Source organism: Ctenocephalides felis, unplaced genomic scaffold, assembly GCF_003426905.1.
Source record: "Ctenocephalides felis isolate EL2017-DRISC unplaced genomic scaffold, ASM342690v1 CF-g0.4_SCAFFOLD_01886, whole genome shotgun sequence".
Classification (NCBI taxonomy): Eukaryota; Metazoa; Arthropoda; class Insecta; order Siphonaptera; family Pulicidae; genus Ctenocephalides; species Ctenocephalides felis.
In genome coordinates, this window is record NW_020538040.1 from 115,326,445 (window position 1) to 115,333,545 (window position 7,101).

General features: G+C 38.5%; 2 non-coding genes across 2 annotated transcripts; both read right to left on the minus strand.

Annotated features, from left to right (window-relative positions):
* Positions 1-275: 275 nt before the first annotated feature.
* Positions 276-430, minus strand: LOC113379009. The gene has a single exon (XR_003367320.1). It is a non-coding gene; the product is annotated as a 5.8S ribosomal RNA (ribosomal RNA).
* Positions 431-1,115: 685 nt separating this feature from the next.
* LOC113378925 lies at positions 1,116-2,995 on the minus strand. The gene has a single exon (XR_003367271.1). It is a non-coding gene; the product is annotated as a small subunit ribosomal RNA (ribosomal RNA).
* Positions 2,996-7,101: the final 4,106 nt, after the last annotated feature.

The following is a 7,101-nucleotide window of genomic DNA, read 5'->3' on the forward strand; positions in this document are numbered from 1 at the left end:
CGACGAAGAACCTTTGAATCGTCCAAATTTGCCGGAACGAAACCGCATTTCGAAGAGTTCGGGTTTCCGGTTATCGGGAGGGTCGCAAGAATATAAAATCTCTAGGACACACAACCCGCCGTAATCCCACAGAACGTCAACGAACGGAAATGTCCGATGTTGCAAAGTGGACTGGCTCACACGTTGAGTGAATTATTTAAGAGCACGCATATACGCGAAACTCCATCATTCGCCGACAAGCCGTTTAAAGCAAGCGGCAGTCTGGTAGTGTTATACGACTCTCAGCCAGAGGTGGTCCGAGAACAGTATCCGAGGACCGCAATGTGCGTTCGAAATGTCAATGTTCATGTATCCTGCAGTTCACATGTCGACGCGCAATAAGCTGCGTTCTTCATCGACCCACGAGCCAAGTGATCCACCATTCAGGGTGATTTTATATATATTTATACATGTTTCGATCGTGATTCCCTCGAAATCGTTTAAGATAACTCGGGCGATTCTGAAACTAGTATGATTATTATGGTTACAATTAGTACACCGTAAAGCTTTCGCTTTTCGGTCCGAGATACAAAATCTCGTTTCAAAATTGAAATATGAATATTTCACTGTGTCTCTGCTTTCGCTGATTTTTCATTTTCTTAAAACAACGCAATGAAGCGAATGTTCAAATTCGCACAATTTGAATAAAATGTGCAGAGTATATAAAATACTAACGCAAGCGTTTACTACAATCGACTTTAAAACACTAGACTTTCATCTAGCGCCCAAAGAATTGATTGAGCTATGCGTTTAAAGTATAATATTCAAAAAGAACGCCGTTTTCACAACGAACTTCGTTATTCGCTCAGGCATCTGGCGATACCGAGCAGATATACATGGCAGTGCTTTCACACAATGCATAAGAGCGCTAAGCGGTTGTAAACCGCGTCACGCTGCTTTTGCACACTGCGCAATATTTTGCGACTAGCTCCGGTCAAACGTTAATGAAACGAATGATCATTGCCAGAGGCTTTTGCCCACAGTATATTATACTATGGGAGCGCACAACATTTAGTCTGCAACAGTATATTGCGACATATAGCACACGTTTCATTCACTTAATAGTAAATGTACGTTAATGATCCTTCCGCAGGTTCACCTACGGAAACCTTGTTACGACTTTTACTTCCTCTAAATAATCAAGTTTGGTTATCTTCCCAGCAACATCGGCAATGTCGAAACGCTGCCGCGCACCGGTCCGAAGACCTCACTAAATAATTCAATCGGTAGTAGCGACGGGCGGTGTGTACAAAGGGCAGGGACATAATCAACGCAAGCTTATGACTCGCGCTTACTAGGAATTCCTCGTTCATGGGGAAGAATTGCAAGCCCCAATCCCTAGCACGAAGAGGCTTCAACGGATTACCCGGACCTTTCGGCCAAGGAAAACCTGCTGATCTCTTCAGTGTAGCGCGCGTGCGGCCCAGAACATCTAACGGCATCACAGACCTGTTATTGCTCAATTTCGTGCGACTAAATGCCGCCTGTCCCTCTAAGAAAATATATTTGTACGCCGGTAGTGAGAACCACAACCAACAACGACCGAAGCCGAAGCGGAGGGTCTTTGCAATACCAGAAAGTACGTCTATTTAGCAGGCTAGAGTCTCGTTCGTTATCAGAATTAACCAGACAAATCACTCCACCAACTAAGAATGGCCATGCACCACAACCCACCGAATCAAGAAAGAGCTCTCAATCTGTCAATCCTTCCGGTGTTTGGACCTGGTGAGGTTTCCCGTGTAGGGTCAAATTAAGCCGCAGGCTCCACTCCTTGTAGTGCCCTTCCGTCAATTCCTTTAAGTTTCAGCTTTGCAACCATACTTCCCCCGGAACCCAAAAGCTTTGGTTTCCCGGAAGCTGTTTATGGTTAGAACTAGGGCGGTATCTGATCGCCTTCGAACCTCTAACTTTCGTTCTTGATTGATGAAAACACATTTGGCAAATGCTTTCGCTTCTGGCCGTCTTGCGACGATCCAAGAATTTCACCTCTAACGTCGCAATACGAATGCCCCCAGTTGTCCCTATTAATCATTACCTCGGAATTCCAAAAACCAACAAAATAGAACCGAGGTCCTATTCCATTATTCCATGCACACAATATTCAGGCGAATGAGCCTGCTTTCAGCACTCTAATTTGTTCAAAGTAAACGTACCGGCCCACCTCGACACTCGGTGAAGAGCACCTTGGTAGGATTTTGAGTTGGGCCGCCTTTTTACGGGCTAAGCCCACCGGTAGGACGTCCCACAGACATGCCTGTTGAACACCGCGATCGGTGAACCGACAGTGTGGGACACAGATTCAACTACGAGCTTTTTAACCGCAACAACTTTAATATACGCTATTAGAGCTGGAATTACCGCGGCTGCTGGCACCAGACTGGCCCTCTAATAAATTCTCGTTAAAGGATTTAAAGTGTACTCATTCCGATTACGGGGCCTCGGATGAGTCCCGTATCGTTATTTTTCGTCACTACCTCCCCGTGCCGGGAGTGGGTAATTTGCGCGCCTGCTGCCTTCCTTGGATGTGGTAGCCGTTTCTCAGGCTCCCTCTCCGGAATCGAACCCTGATTCCCCGTTACCCGTAACAACCATGGTAGTCGCAGAAACTACCATCGACAGTTGATAAGGCAGACATTTGAAAGATGCGTCGCCGGTACTAGACCGTGCGATCGGCACAACGTTATTCAGAGTCACCAAGTCAAACGGTGAGCAAGACAAGCCCGCCACCGATTGGTTTTGATCTAATAAAAACATTCCTTTCATCTCTGGTCGGAACTCTATTTGCATGTATTAGCTCTAGAATTACCACAGTTATCCAAGTAATGTGGGTACGATCTAAGGAACCATAACTGATGTAATGAGCCATTCGCGGTTTCACCTTAATGTGGCTTGCACTGAGACATGCATGGCTTAATCTTTGAGACAAGCATATACTACTGGCAGGATCAACCAGGGTGTTATATATATATATATATATATATATATATATATATATATATAATAGCATAGTGCGTAAATGTCCCTCGGCGTCACCCGAGAGACCACACCTTGTATAGAAAAGTTCGATAAATATTTCTAAACAACGAATTTTCTTACATATATATATATATATCTGAACCGTACGATATTCCCTGAACATAACGAACAGTTTACATCGCGACTAGATATTTTATATATTCTGCGCTTAACACAGAGGCTAGACCTTTAACAACCGTCGAAACGGCGGTCCGTACATGAAATTTGCGGTCCTCAGACCCAGTTAATTTCAAACAGTCTCTTTACCCTTCGTTAGATTGAAAACGTCGGGGCGAATTCATAAGAATTCATCGTTATAACTCACTTTTATTCTCGCTCGGAGAGTATTGAGTTGATTGCATTTGTATATTTGATTTTCCGCATAAGAGTCTTTGCGTCAACGACACATGCCCGCGGATATGCTGTACAGTATGGTTGAACACTTATGAATAAGGTCCAGAACCCGGCCGTAAACCGACATCCGAATATATACGGCGTATATTATTCTAGGCACGGTCTACGACAGTTTGACCTGCAGCGACGGGTCGCCTCGGGTTACCGTGCGAACCATCACCGCGATGGTCTGGACAGGCTATATGGCGGGTCGCAAGAAAATAAATTCTTTAGGACGCGCAACCACTTTACCAATTTTAGAGCACGTTGTGGTCCAAAAACAAACGTCCTCGCTTTAAAATTGAAATATGAATATTTCACTGTGTGTGAGATTGAAAAATCTGCTTTCGCTGATTTTTCATTTTCTTAAAACAACGCAATGAAGCGAATGTTCAAATTCGCACAATTTGAATAAAATGTGCAGAGTATATAGAATACTAACGCAAGCGTTTACTACAATCGACTTTAAAACGTTTAAAAACGAATGATCCTTCCACCAGTTATCTATAGCCGCAAACCAGTATCCGAATATATACGTGGTATATAATTCTAGATATGGCTCACAACATTATTAAAAGTTACGCTAATACATCATTGACAGACTAAAAGTATCGAATATGATGTAAAAACTACACCGGGGAATGATATCCGTACCCGCCTGAACAACACAGCGTACTTTAGCCTAAGCTTGCTCGCATCGCACTCGACACGACCTATCCCCCTATATAAGGCGCGCGGCCACAGCGTAAGTATTCGACTGAGTCCCAAGCGACGTGATTTTGACCTGCGGCGAGGCGTCGCTCCGGGTTACGGTGTGAATCGTCAAGACAAAAGTCTGGGAAAATTTCGAACTGTAAACCCTTATGATAGAAATTTTTTTTTCGAAAATTTTGTTAGATGTTCAAACAGTTTTATATATATGGATAATATGAATTATAATTAATTATTGAGTTTTTAGGTGTTTTTTTGGGTTTTTTTAAAGTTTTGTATAAAAATATGTATTTATTGATTTTTATAGATCTCAATGAATATAAAACAAATTTATATATAGTTATATTTTTTTTTTAATATTTGTTTAAATTTTCTAATTTTACAATAAATGTTCACACCAGTTTTCCTCGATTTTCTCTTAAACGGTAAAAGATAGGAAAAAACTTTGTTCGTACGAAAGATGCAGAATAAAATTACGAATAAAATGGTATATAAATGGTTAAGTGTGTTCATATAATTTTCTCTAGATTTTCCGATTTTTCCGAATTTTCATGACGGCAACTTGCCTGTAGGCCACACCGTGCAAAATTCGAAGTTGTGATATATGGAAAAAGAACTAAGAATTTTGAGACCTTTCTAATGATGTATAATACTTTATATGTTTTCTTTAGAGAAATATCGAATCGTGAGGAGTGTTGCTTCAACCTAGCCCCACTTTGCATTTTGACAAGTTAACAATTACACAGATTGCTCTATACTATCTAAACCGTAAAAGATACAAAAAACTTTGTTCGTACGAAAGATGCAGAATAAAATTACGAATAAAATGGTATATAAATGGTTAGGTGTGTTTATATAATTTTCTCTAGATTTTCCGATTTTTATAACGGCAACTCGCCTGTAGGCCACACCGTGCAAAATTCGAAGTTGTGATATATGGAAAAAGAACTAAGAATTGTAAGACCTTTCTAATGATGTATAATACTTTATATGTTTTCTTTAGAGAAATATCGAATCGTGAGGAGTGTTGCTCTAACCTATCCGCACTTTGCATTTCAAAGTGCAAAAGTCTGGTGCCAGCAGCCGCGATAATGTAGTGAATCACACAGATTGCTTTATACTATCTAAACCGTAAAAGATACGAAAAAACTTTGTTCGTACGAAAGATGCAGAATAAAATAACAAATAAAATGGTATATGAATGGTTAAGTGTGTTCATATAATTTTCTCGAGATTTTCCGATTTTCCTGAAATTTTACGACGACAACTCACCTGTAGGCCACACCGTTTGGAATTCGAAGTTGCGATATATGGGAAAAAACTAAGAATTTTGAGACCTTTCTAACGATGTATAGTACTTTATATGTCTTCTCTACAGAAATATCGAATCGTGAGGAGTGTTGCTCCAACCTAGCCGCACTTTGCATTTTGACAAGTTAACATCTACACATATTGCTCTATAACATCAAAACCATAAAAGATACGAAAACACTTTGTTCGTACGATAGATGCAGAATAAAATAACGAATAAAATGGTGTATGAATGGTTAAGTGTGTTCATATAATTTTCTCAAAATTTTCCGATTTTCCTGAAATTTTACGACGGCAACTCACCTGTAGGCCACACCGTTCGGAATTCGAAGTTGCGATATATGGGAAAAAAACTAAGAATTTTGAGACTTTTCTAACGATGTATAATACTTTATATGTTTTCTCTACAGAAATATCGAATCGTGAGGAGTGTTGCTCCAATCTAGCCGCACTTTGCATTTTGACAAGTTAACAACTACACAGATTGCTCTATACTATCTAAACCGTAAAAGATACAAAAAAACTTTGTTCGTACGAAAGATGCAGAATAAAATTACGAATAAAATGGTATATAAATGGTTAGGTGTGTTCATATATTTTTCTCTAGATTTTCCGATTTTTCCGAATTTTCACGACGGCAACTCGCCTGTAGGCCACACCGTGCAATATTTGAAGTTGTGATATATGGAAAAAAGAACTAAGAATTTTGAGACCTTTCTAATGATGTATAATACTTTATATGTTTTCTTTAGAGAAATATCGAATCGTGAAGAGTGTTGCTTCAACCTAGCAGCACTTTGCATTTTGACAAGTTAACTACTACACAGATTGCTCTATACTATCTAAACCGTAAAAGATACAAAAAAACTTTGTTCGTACGAAAGATGCAGAATAAAATTACGAATAAAATGATGTATAACTCGATATATGTCATAATATATTTTTCATGAGATTTTTCAATTTTTCCTTTAAATTAAAAAATGTTTTAAATTTTTCGCTGACTTTAAATTCATTTGCGGGTTATGCTTTTTTTTACAATATTGTTTCAATTGATGTAAAAAGTTAAATTAGCGAGGTGCCTCAATATGCAAAAAATTGGCCCACCCTAATATATATATATATACATATATATATATATATATATATATATATATATATATCATTCTGTTCATTGTGTTTTATTACGACCAATATCCCGTCAACGTTTCCAATTATATATATATATATATATATATATATATATATATATATGTATATATATATATATATATATACTTTATATATATATATATATATATACTTATAATATATATATATATATATATATATATATATATATATACCAAAGGAATATCGAGCAGCAATATAAAACCTCAACTTAGTCTTGACTTCAGCTCTGATCATTCTCCGGCTCTTCTCACCTTGTGCAGCGACTCACTGAAATATTCAAAAAACAATCACTACATTACTAATAAATATACTGACTGTAATCTAAGACATTTTCAACAATAAAATAACTTGTGGTATTCCTCTAAAAAAACGAGCATAACATTATCTCTCCAGTTGAAAACTTTACTAATGAACAGGGGCGTAACTACCGCCGTATCAGCCGTATCAAAAATACGGGCTCCC